Consider the following 13,583-nt stretch of genomic DNA (forward strand, 5'->3'; position numbering starts at 1 on the left):
GATATCGTTGTGGACTTTAACCTAAGTGACGATAGGGACGTAAATTAGCCGGCAACGAGAAAATGCTTTTACAGGAAAGTAACGTGATGGTGACATAGGTGCAACTTAGTGACGAAAGTACGATTTGCTGCGTTTTTTTCCGACGTAATTTTTGTGCTTCTCTTTTCCCAACCTTTCTTCCCAACAGTTTCTTGCAGAACGGGCGCTCGCTGTAAAACTTTATGACGTCCGAAGGGCTGTTTTATGTAGGAGTCGTTCGGAGAAAAATATACGTTATTCTCTCTCTCTCTCTCGTTGTCTCTTGAAGTGCCCTCCTCAAAGTTTGTCACCCCCTCTCACCCTGGCCCCGCTTCCCTCCGCGAGTTTCATCTCCGGGAAACTAGACTACTATACCCCTTTTTCACTGCCATTTTTTCTCTCCTGCGACTTGCGCGCATCAGCCGAGAGTCCTCCAGGGAAATAAGATCCTCTCTCTAGAAGCCCTCTCTCTCTCTCTTTCCAGACGCTTTCCAGCTCTTCGTTTTTACTCCTGGAAATGGGGAAGACGAGAACGAGTGGGGAAGGAGAGGTGGGTATAGTACTATAGGTCTAGTAGGGAAGCGAGAGACATCTCTCTGCGGGAGATCCTTTGTGTCCCCATCATTCACACTTATGGAGGGAAGACCTCCGAAGGTATTTTTCCCTTTAGGTATCCCTAAGGTATTCTCTAACAACTCCCTTCCCCCTCCCCCCTCCCCCCAATCTTTGTTTTTTTACCTATAGTTCTCCATAGCCTCTTTGTGTTTTCCCTGTGTGGTCCTGTAGAGTTCGGAAAACCACACGAGCCACAACACTGATAAACGAAAGGCGGAAATATGAAGGAGGGCTGTCCATTGGAGGCAGAAAAGAGGCGTCTTTCCTTTTAGAAAGTTCGCACCCCAGGCGTGTCTTTTATTGGTTGGGCCGGGGAAAGTCATTATATCTTTTTTAAGTGTTTAATGTGTACTTTCTCTCGGTGTTTGCTTAACAATTTCTAGGTTTCAGTGAAGGAAAACTATTGAGGTGGCTATTTGTCTGTCCGTGCGCACTTTTTCTGTCCGCCCTCAGATCTAGAAAACTGCCGAGTCTAGAGGACTGCTGATTGGTAGATTTATCCTCCACCGTTCAATCATCAAACATACTAAATTGCAGCCACGTAGCCTCAGTAGTTGTGGTTGTATTTTAGGTTAAAGTTAGCCATGATCGTGCGTCTAGCAAGACAACAGAAGCCATCACCGGGGGGTGGCTGGGGGTTTTAAATGCCGCGGCTGAGAATTTCATGGGCTGTGGCTAAGAGTTTCATACACCATTATATGTTGTACAGAAAGCTGGAGTGCGCCGAAGAAACTTCTGCGCATTTTTTACTTATTTTTGTACTTCATTTGTAAAAGTTATTTACTTTAATTTTTATATATTTCAAACTCTTCGATCTAGCCTGCCATTCAGGGTTATATTCTGTATCTGATAGTAATGTTTTTGTCAAAGCAAAGAAAAATGTTTTTAATACGAATTTTTATAAATTATTTAGTACTTAGATTTTTATCTTGTCCGGATATTCTTACTGGTCTCAACGAACTGAATGGCTGAAAGTGCCCCAGCGTTATTCTTTGTAGACAGTATTTTCTAATCCATTTCAGCTATAGGTGAAGCACATTTAATCGCCTTTTTGACATGTTCTTATGAAAAAAGAAGGTAATCTCTCCCTTGCCTTACTCATTATAGTTGTTGCTATTAAAATTTTTCTCCAGACTGTAACCGTAAATTACTGAGACAGTAAGAGCTTCTTCGATACTGACACTTCAATAAGCTTGGCGGCTAAAGCAATGTGAAAGACCAGATTTTGGTTTTGAGAGTTTTTCGGAACCCCTGGGTCGGGAGAGGAGGTTTCCATGTCTCATGGTTTCATAATAAGCCGACTGCCGAGTTGGACCAATTTTATTTAAAGATTGATTTTCGAAAATGTGAATGTGGAGTTCAAAAAAATTCTTCGGCACGTGTGGGTTCATTTATGTGATTATATTATATATATATATATATATATATATATATATATATATATATTATATATGAAGTAGCTGCTTCAGTAAAGGGCTTTCAGCGAAAGATCTCGCAGACTCCTTCGTTTATTTTTCCTTCGTGGCAATTTATCTTTATTTATGGATTTATCACGTTCCCTAAACTTCGTGATTCTATTATCATATATATATATATATATATATATATATATTATATATATAATATATATATTTATGTGTGTGTGTTATATATATAAAAGTGGAAGAATGAAGGAAACTTCCATATTTCTTACAAGAACTTGATTATCAAATTATAATTGGTAACGTTATTACAATCGTTTTTCTCCCTCTTTAGTTTTCTGTAAGAAACTTTTACTATCCGCCTCATATCTTAAAAACTACCGAGGCTAGAGGGCTGCAAATTGATATGTCGATCATCCACCCTCCAATCATCAAACGTACCGAATTGCAGCCCTCTAGCCTCAGCAGTTTCTATTTAATCAAAGGTTAAATTTAGCCATGATGGTGGGTGGCTGAAAGTTTCATGGAACGCAGTTGAGAGTTTCCATGGGCCTTGGGTGAGAGTTTCATAATCCTGTACAGAAAACTCAAATGCGCCGAAGCAATTTTTACAAGGTCTCTCCTTGCATAAAAATGCAGGCTGTGTAGCTGCAAACACCAGTCTTCGGGTACATCCACGATTCAGAAATTCAAGTCGGAGATTACAGTGACCATCTTTTTCTTTTTCTGTGGAACCATCTCACTTTTGGGCGAACGGCTTAGAGGCGAGATATAAATAATAACCATTGTTTATTATTATTAGCCTCTAATGATGGCGTTCTTATGAATGCTGTTATTGGTAATCAAATACCAAAGTTTTAATCATAATCAAACATTATTATTACTGAAAAAGAAACCCACAAAATCTCTGTGTATAGCGTGATTACTTTTAAGTATTTAAACATTTATTTCACTTTTAAGAAAACACGTTATACACAGAGATTTTGTGGGTTTCTTTTTCAATCTTCAGAAGAGAACTGAAAGAAGTTTTTGTTTGGTTCATAATTATTACTGTTAAAGTGTTTTCAATAGCTTTATAAGTGACAGTTTAAGGGCCTTTGAATATATACGTATATTATTCAAATAAACATCTAGTAATCTACCAGAGGGGTCAGGCATAGCTACATCTCTCTCTCTCCTCTCTCTCCTCTCTCTCTCTCTCTCTCTCTCTCTCTCTCTCAGTCCTAAAGTCTTCTTGATAAAGATCAAGGGGAAGACCTAACCAGACAAGGCACTATAAACCAGGTTGCTAAGTAGTGGCCGCGCCCTTCCAAAGGTCTCAGACTTATACCATGAGAATCTTCTGCTTTTCCTTTCGCTAGATTTATTGGAAGTCTTATCGTACGCGAAGTCGCGTCTTTTTCCGTTGGACTTTTATCAATGTGTAGATGAGTGTGGCAGTAAGTGGAATATTTGAATCTATGGTGTACTTTTTATGTAAACTCCCAAATCCACGCGCGTGCGCGTGTGAGAGAGCAAATGTGATTTTTCCCAGTTACTGTTCTCATTTGTGTTTTAGTTTGTCGTCTTGATTATATTTTATTTCACACCTTCCTTCCCCTGTTTTTAGATTTGCTATTTTCCCGATCCGTGGGATTACACACACACACACCACACACACACACCACACACACACACACACACACATATATATAAGTTAATTATAGATATATATTATATTAATATATATATATTAATATATATTATTCCGGGCCCACAGGAAGAGAGAGAGAGAGAAGAGAGAGAGAGAGAGAGAGAAAGAGAGAGAGAGAGAAGAGAGAGAGAGAGAGTTTCGAATAACCAGTTAAAATGCATATGACATTTATAATTTGTTTCTGGTACTAATCCATCGTGAATGTTATAAATACAAAGAAGAACCTTCCAACAATGTATGTTGTCTTTTGAATATTTCAGGAACGGTTCAATATTATATTTAGCTGAAGGTTTAGAGTTTTAGGTCAATAGCGCTAATCTATAATAAGTGCACACACACACACACACACTATATGTATAGGTATTTATGTGGTATATATATATATATTATATATATATATTATATATATAGTTATATAATTATTATAAAAAAATAGATTAATTTTTTAAAAAATATAGAGCGGAGGAAGAGTTGAGAGGAGAGAGGAAGAGATAGATGTATGCATGTTTGTATGTGTGTGGATGATACTATGATCATTATGTTTAACCCCGGTAACCAAGTTAGATCCCAGAACTTCATATAGTACATTTGCTTCATTTTATTTTGTATTCTTGTTTCTTTCAAGCTTGAGTGCTAGATTTTATAAGTTTTTATTCATTTTAGGTTCAAATCAAAGGAACCGAGATGTCCAGTCTCACTTGAAGAAGCCATTTCTCCGTGCTCAGTGAGTGCTCCGAGGTTATGGCAAGGTGTTCGAATTGCTACTTCCTAAGATCTACATACTCTTTAGACTTTGCTTCTTGGATACGTTTTCCACAACAGGTCCGAATCCGAAGGGGAGATAAATGGAACTATCCTTCCCTGGTGGGATTCGAACCCACGGGAGTGGTGAAGTTACCCTTAACCCACCATGCAACTTTTTGACATCTTTGTCAGTGACATTGTCCCACGAGCACACCCCTGTCCCAAGAGCACACCCCGAGTGTTGCAAAGACGAAGCAGGAGACGCCCACGGTTATGAAAAGCCCCGAATGGTTTATGGACCTTCAGTCATATGTGAAAGAAGCCTCTTGACTATATACAACGGCTACCGTCCCTGCTCAACACGGACAACGAAAACATGGGCCGTGTATCAGCGCCTCTGCCACCGCAGGTAACCCGATGTATGGTCATGTGTCACGCTCCTTGTTTATACCAGTGTCGGGAAGGTTGCTGTGGTGCTTTGTCACTGCCATGGGATTTTTGTCGTGTACTAAGTAGGTACTGACCCGAGGTTTTAAGAAGGTTAGCCTTCCGAGGACGCGGAGCCTCCTCTTTTTCTTATTTTGCTTATGATTCTTGCGTTGTGATATCTTAACTCTTCGGGTATCATCCCTTCTGACTTCTGGTTGTGCAGTGTGGCAGTTCTGTAGTTCTGTACCCGTTGAATGGATTATGGGAAGCGATGCTTATTGATTCTTTTATCCTCTACCCTTGCACGATTACTTTTCCTTTCTATGCGCAATCGGAATGATTGAAAAATTGGCATTTTTAATTCTGTCTTTAGCTTTATAAAGGTACCTGTATAACTTTGTTAGTTCAGATGTCTTACCATTAAAATATTCAAGTTATTCGCCATGATAGCAAAGTCATTAACTTGTGTAAGATTTTCTCACTTCTTTTACATACAGAAGAGATATTTAGAATTATATATACGCTTGAGAGTTTCGTCAGGTATGTAGTCGACCACAGGGGTTGCTCACCAGGTGCTGAAGTGCAATTTTAGAATGCAAATTCTAACAGCTTAGGAATTGAAGTTCCAGGAGTTAACGTCAGTCAGAAATTCGTTTCATCACTTATCAAGTCTATGCAGCCTCCCATTATGGCATTACGTGGCACACCTTCCCTGGCAAAAAGTCGCAAGTACCCACCCAAAGGGGCTCGTAGCCATAGAGAAAAGTTAAGTATATCTTAATTTTACCAGACCACTGCCTGATTAACAGCTCTCCTAGGACTGGCCCGAAGGATTAGATATTTTTACGTGGCTAGGAACCAATTGGTTACCTAGCAACGGGACCTAAAGTTTATTGTGGTATCCGAAACACATCGAGAAAAGGACTTATCACCAGAAATAAATGCCTCTGATTCCGCGTTGCAATAGAGAAAAGAGCCGGCATGCCATTGGGAGAAACGAACCTAACTTCTTAAGTGGCTGGATCCAGGAAAAATCATTGAGATTCGAGAGAAAGGGTTTCAAATTCAACAAACACTCTCATCACAGTCCAGTAGGCTTCTTAGTAGGCTCCTAAGTAGGAGCCCCTTGGAGGGCGTACACCGTAGGCGAGTGCTTATGATTGTGTTCCTTGTTTAGGATTGCCCGGTTTTTTGCTCTCTGTCTCGTGCCTCTTCCCCAAACAGTGAGGATGAGATTTTGACGAGTATGGGGCGACTGATCTCTCGCTCCTCTCGTTCCTCCTCCTCCTCCTCCTCCTCCAATCGCCTCTACCTCCATCCTCCACCCCTACTCACCCAGTGCTTTCATCCTTCTTCCTCTCCAGGAGGCAATGTCACGCCATAAACGATGGGTTTCATGGGATTATAAATAGAGGGAATTGCTGCCCTGTTTTGTCAGGATAGGATGGGCTAAGTGATCGGTTATATGTCATCGCTTCATATAGATATATATATATATATATATATATATATATATATATTATATATATGTGTGTGTGTGTGTGTGTGTGTGTGTGTATGTATGTATGTATATTAGTATATATAAAAGTTCTTCTTACTGCCTTCTATGAGAGAAGGAATGATTTAATGATGGAACATTCGAGGTAAATAAACTTTGCAGGTACATGTGATGTTGTGATGTTTTCAATTTCTTACAAGCTTTATTATATATACACACACATATATATATATACATACAATATATATATACACTATATATATACTTATATATATAGTATATGTATATTTACATACATACATACACACACACACACACACACACACACATATATATATATATATATATATATATATATATATATATATATATATATATGATGTATGTATATATATATATATATATATATATATATATATATATCTATATATCTATGTATGTATGCGTATAAATACAATGCCTTTCTAATTTTCATAACTCTCTCTCTCTCGCCTCTCTCCCTCTCTCTCTCTCTCTCTCTCTCTCTCTCTCTCTCTATCTCCTATATATTATATATATATATATATTCTATATATATACATAACATATACACGTATATATATAAATGAACCGATGACATTACCGATCACTTAACCCATACCATCCAGACCATATTAGAATTACATATGTATAGTGCGTGTATAAATATATATATATATATATATATATATATATATATATATATACTATATATATATATATATATATATATATAGAGAGAGAGAGAGAGAGAGAGATAGAGAGAGAGAGAGAGAGAGAGAGAGAGAGAGGAGAGGGTATAAAAATCAAGAAAGGCATTGTAGTAACAGTAACACACAATATATATTATTATATATATATATATATATCTATATATATAGATATATATAATATATATATATATATATATATAAAAGCTTGTAAGAAATTGAATCATCACATGTACCTGCAAAGTTTATTTAACTCGAAGTCTTCGACGTTAAATCATTCCTTTTCTCGTAGAAGGCAGCAAGAAGAATGACTCTCCTTTTTCGACTGCATGAGGAGGACCTTCAGAAATCCTTCGTATTAAAAGACTGACAATAGAAAGATACTTTGATGGCGCCGATGATAATAGATGTCAACCATAGTGATGGGTGGAGCTTCCTTCTCCGATCTTAGTGTTTGAATAAGATTTATAACGGGGCCCTAAGTCTTGATATTACCTTTAATGTCACCGGAGACCTTTGTGGTGCCTGCCGTGGGGATTTTCGCTTACTCGGGGAGTAAGCTTACAAAATACTTTGGTGTTGTTGTTGTTTGGGGAGGTAGGAATGGTCTACGGAGAAGCCTAAAAAGTTCTGAAAAACTTGCTTCGCGTTGAGTTAAAGATACACGAATTTGAGGATAGGATATTTATGATTTATTTATTAGAATGAAAATATAGAAATAAATGATGTATATACATGTTGAACAGTATAGAAAATTGTTTCTGATAAAATATAGCGTATTTATTTTAATTTTCGTTAGTGAAATAACGCTCTATTTGACAGTAGATTTTAGCCCGTTTTAATTTACGGCAAAAGTTAGGAATATAATGTTTACATCTTACGTGTGAGGGGAAAATCTTGCACGCGTCCCGAGTAGCTGGAGGTCGGATCACGCCTTGTTGTTGCACATCTCATTGGAATCTGGATTCTGATGGGCTATGGCTTTTAGTTACGTGAGGCACATTGCTACGTATGAAACGTGGTTTTATTGGTGTAAGTAAATTAGGCATTCTCGCCTTGTTTTTAACACTTTTATGATGAGGCTTGGGATAAATTTAATGAAAATTTCGACATTTTTTTTTTAAAGAGATTTAATTAAAAAAAAAAAAAGATAGGACGAAGCTTAAAATTCCAATAAGTCATTATCTCTAGTGACAATATCTTGCTTTGTAATAATTGTTCATTTTATCTCTTTATAATTCGCCGACAGAATATATCATCCTTCTGCTTATCCTGTTTATTTTCTGGATTTCTTAAAAAACTTGAGACGTACAAGAATTTTCCTTTAGTGACGATATGTTTGCATGCGTGTGATATTGTTCGTGTGAGTGTGTATGTTCGTGTGTTTGATCATATACATTCACGTGGTACGTGGGAAAACTCCCTTTACGCCAGGTATTTCGCAATGAACAAATTCTCTCTCTCTCTCTCTCTCTCTCTCTCTCTCTCTCTCTCTCTCTCTCTCAAACGATATAGTGACGGTGTATTTCACTAATAATTAATTAGTAGTATTTAAATTCCAGTTCGATGTGTTTACGTTTCTATAGAAGACACAAAGGAAGAAAGGAGAGAAATCAGAGAAAGTCAGACGAGTGCCTCAGTGGCCTTCATATATTTCATGTGATACTCAAAGCAGATAAGTTTTATCCTTCTAATCATCTTGAAGCACAACAACCAACCCCTCCTTTAATTAGCGTTCATCTTCGTAGCGCTGCTGATTACATGGCAGTCCTGATGACCGTGCTTATAATAACGGCTGAGTGCGTGGAAAATATCACGAATATATTTCCTAATTCCGCACCTAGAGGGCGTGTAGTAGCGTTCGAGAATATATTTCTAAATCCTTGACTTGGAGGGCTTGTAGTATAAAAGTGAGGGAGAACATAACATATTTAGGAATAAAGGTAAACGATTCTAGAAATCTGTTTAAGCTACAGAAAAAGCAAATGATGGATAAAGCACAGAAGTTAGCCAACCTAACATATTCCGTGATAGAAAAAACCTGTAACAAAGTTCTAATAGGTAAAACATCCTGGAAAAATATAGCTCTACCATCAGTCTTATATGGAACCAATATAGTTAATCTAACAGACACAGAAATAGAAAAATTACAAAGAATGGAGAATGGGGTTTATAGGAAAATATTAGGAGCATGTAGAAGTACAGTAGTAGCCACATTAAGAGGGGAGATAGGAGCATCTTCCATGAAAAGTAGAATTATGAGTGGAAAGATAAGCTATGTAAATAATACTTTAAATGGACGGAAAGAGTTAAAGAAGAAAATAATTACAGATATGCAAGGAAAGGAAAGAAAATGGTGGAAAGTAGTGGAAAAGTACATGCATGATATTAAAATCAATTTAAGAAAATTGGAGGGAATGTCCAAAACAGAAATAAAGGACAAAGCCAGAATCTGGGACACAGTGAAGTGGAAAGAAGACTTGGAAAAGAAAGTGACTGTGAATATGTATAAAATGTGGAAAAGAGAAATAAAAGATGAAGAAATTTATGATAATTGTACTGGTTCAATACTTCTCTTCAGAGCCAGAACCAACTCTCTTAATTTAAATACAGCAAAAAGGCACCAGAACGAGAACACCTGTTGTCCTTTTTCCCATAATACAGTAGGAGACGTATTTCATTTTCTCTTATATTGTTGTACTTATAGAGAAGAACGTGTTAAAGCAATTGGGCTACAACAACCCTATGAAGAGAAGGAAAGTGACATAGTTGGAAAATTTCTATTGGCAGGTAACAATGAAATAAGAAAAGAAACCATATGCATGATGTGGAAAAAAGAGAGAAAATGAAAGAGCTCAAAAAAAAAAAAAAAAACTCGAGATTAAGAGGCGCCGTTGCAAAGGCATTGCCTCGACCCATAACCATAACCAAGTAGCGTTAGAGAGTATTTTTCTAAATTCCTGACATGGATGTTGTGTAGTAGCGTTCGAGAATATATTTCCAAGTTCCACACGTAGAGGGCGTGTAGTAGCGTTCGAGAATGTATTTTCAAATAAAGAAAAAAAAAAAAAAGTTTATTTATACTCAGTATAGTAAATTTATACCCGTAGGAGTAGCTTTAAGAAGTAATGCAATTCCTTTGTTCATCTGAAAATATCAGATTGTATCCGTTTCATTAGTGGCCGCTTTCTGTTCGGGCAACAACAGAGCGAATAGAGAAGAATAGCGGGCTAAAGAATAATGTTTTCTTTCGTTTTGATAACATTTTCTCAATTATACAACAGCCTTTCATTTAGATTGAAGTTATATAACCTAGATAGATTCCAGAAACAAATAATATATTTTGAATGGTTATGATATTATGGCTTGCTGTAATTTAAAATACAGTTAAAGAGGTTGTTGTTTTGTGTTAGTCAATAACAGTAACTCGAATTCAACGCATATTCGCAAAGACTGCAGGTCCGCAAAAAATGTCTACTGCTATTCAATAGCTCGCAACAAGCCTGACCTTCGATCCAATAAATCCTTGTGAATGATTTCAAGAGCATAATTATTTTTAGCGCTTATTGAAAAGGAGGCGAAAAATCAACAAACAAGGCGTCTTCCCCAAAAGTCAACGGCTCCCTAATGACGTGCAGCGAATGTTGAGCGCCTCTGCCTCTTCATATATACTCCCCTTTACGCAGAGTCTTTATTTTGCTTGCAATAACTTACTGCTATGATAACAGGCGAGTGTTTACCGACTGAGGAACACGACTTGTTTGGGTTCCACTTGCTGTCTAGCAAAGGGGTAAAGCCCAACCTCCTTTCTCGTGTTGATATCCTCGTAGACAAAAGATCCATGACGGGCGCGTCCCTTGTCGTTCGCGGTTTACGGTTTGCCACTTCTCGCGTGATTCATCGGTTTGGTCTTCGTGATGTCGCTTGTTTTTGACGTGATAAGCGTTTGTGTGTATGATAGCCTCTCTCTCTCTCTCTCTCTCTCTCTCTCTCTCTATCTCTCCTCTCTCATCTCTCTCTCTCATATATGTATATATGTATATATGTGTATGTATATAATATATATATATATAGGTATATATATATATATATATGTTTTACAAAATATATATATATGAAAAATATATAAATTTAGTACCTAGTCATAATGGTAATTCAAAATTATTTAAGATTTACTAAACAATATCAGGCAATTTTACCCCATCCAGGAGCAAAATAATAAAGATGACAAAAGCATACAATTTCCTTAAAATTAAAAGCCACAATAATATATATAATATATATATATATATATATATATATATATATAATATTATATTATTGTGGCTTTTTTAATTTTAAGGAAATTGTATGCTTTTGTCATTTTTATTATTTTGCTCCTGGATGGGGAAAATTTCCTGACATTGTTTAGTAAATCTTTTAAATTATTTTGAATTGCCATTATGACTAGGTGTTAAATGGGCAGCTCACTTTTTTAAAAAGCTGACACCAAACTATTTACGAGGAATTTTGAAGCTTCAGTTTCCTTTTGGTTCCCCAAATATTTATGTTAGAGGATTAGCTTCAGTGATGTTCGTTTACACACGATGAAGGTTCGAAACTTCGAATGAAATTCTTGTAGCGTACAGTGTTTAATTTTGTTTTTTGCACTAACAAATAATGCATGCTTGCATTGTTAGATTATTAGAGAGTATGAATTTCATCATTAATCACTGTCTGGGTAATGAAGTGTTATAGGAGACTTTTGCAACTTGATGAATGTTTAAATTTCCCTCATTAACTGGCCTCCTTTATGACGGGTCGTGTTATACTAGGTAGGTTGAGCTTCTCATTTCAGGAAATGAGTAAGAATGGAAGTTAAAAAAAAAAAAAACTAGCGTTAAACTGTAAAGGTATTTCACAGTTACTTGTTTTCATAGTCTTGTCAAGATGAAGTTTGAGGTAATTGCTTCGAAATGGTCCCATTAACTGGGAATTGTTGCTGTTATTGATTGCATGCCAGTCATCTTAGGCATCAGTATGTCAAATTTATTGCATATCGCTTTGCTGAAGTCCAGTAATGATCAGAAAACTATTACCCCCTCCTCTCTCTCTCTCTCTCTCTCTCTCTCTCTCTCTCTCTCTCTCTCTCTCTCTATAGTGTATATATATATATATATACATATATATATATATATATATATATATATATATATATATATATATATATATATATGTATATATATGATGATATTTATATATATATATATGTGTGTATATATTTATTATATAATATATATATAATATGATAGAATATATATATAGATATTATATTATAGATTATTTATATATATATATTATATATATATAGATTATATTATATATCATATATATAATATCTATATAATATAATATATATTATTTATATATATATATAGCTTATATAATATTAACTATTATATATATAATAAATATTATATATATAATATATAATATATTATTATTATATATATATATATATATATATATATAACTAAGGTACATGTTTTTAAGTACGCGTGTTCAGAACACTACATCGTGCTTTTGATACACCTTAAAATAACCTTAAAGAAATACAGAGCCACTTTGTTGTGGCGTATTGCTTTGTAAATTTGTACTTGTAAGAAAATGTCAACAAAAGGGAAAATGTCCAGAAAAGGGAAAAATGTCCAGAAAAGGGAAAACATGTTCGACCCTAATCACCATCACGTGAAAACTAGCTCGCCTTCCCTGCGAAGACCGGGTCATTCCTTATGTTATATGCTCTGTGCAACTGTATTTGGAGTCTAATTTACTGACCTTGCTGGAGTTGATATAGACTAATCTGACCTATCAGCTCGAATTGAAGCTCACAAACCCTGAGTTAATTCTCAATCCTGGGCAGTTACTGGGACAGTTAGATTTACCTTGCGTTAAGCTAGGAAAATGAGAAAGCTTAGCTCTCTCTCTCTCTCTCTCTCTCTAGCTCTTCTCTCTCTCTCTCTCTCTCTCCTCTCTCTCTCTCTCTCTCTCTCTCTCACTTGATTTCTTCTTTGTAATAACCTGAAGAGTAGAACGTGTTATTAATTTATTTCTTTAATTTTTGTATATTTCAAGATTTATTTCAATGTTATGTTATTAAAAACACAAAGAATTCTAGCTTCTCTATCAAATAAGTATGGTATACAGTCCTTTGATTTTGTACGCAGTATATGTCAAGTACCTTCGTATTCTTACAGTGATTTTTTCACTCGAAGGTCACTGTCGAATTTTTGCACGGGTTGCTTACAAGACCTCTTAGGAGAAACCGAGATAATGACTGAACCATATGGAGTACTGGCCCCAGAAACATTTTAAAGAGGCCCCATTAAAGATGTAAATGGGATGCTGGGTTATTGGAGGCTGTTACGGGTTACGGCCCGCCAAACTGTTGGGCTTGA

This window comes from Macrobrachium nipponense, chromosome 24 (assembly GCF_015104395.2).
Source record: "Macrobrachium nipponense isolate FS-2020 chromosome 24, ASM1510439v2, whole genome shotgun sequence".
NCBI classification, from domain to species: domain Eukaryota; kingdom Metazoa; phylum Arthropoda; class Malacostraca; order Decapoda; family Palaemonidae; genus Macrobrachium; species Macrobrachium nipponense.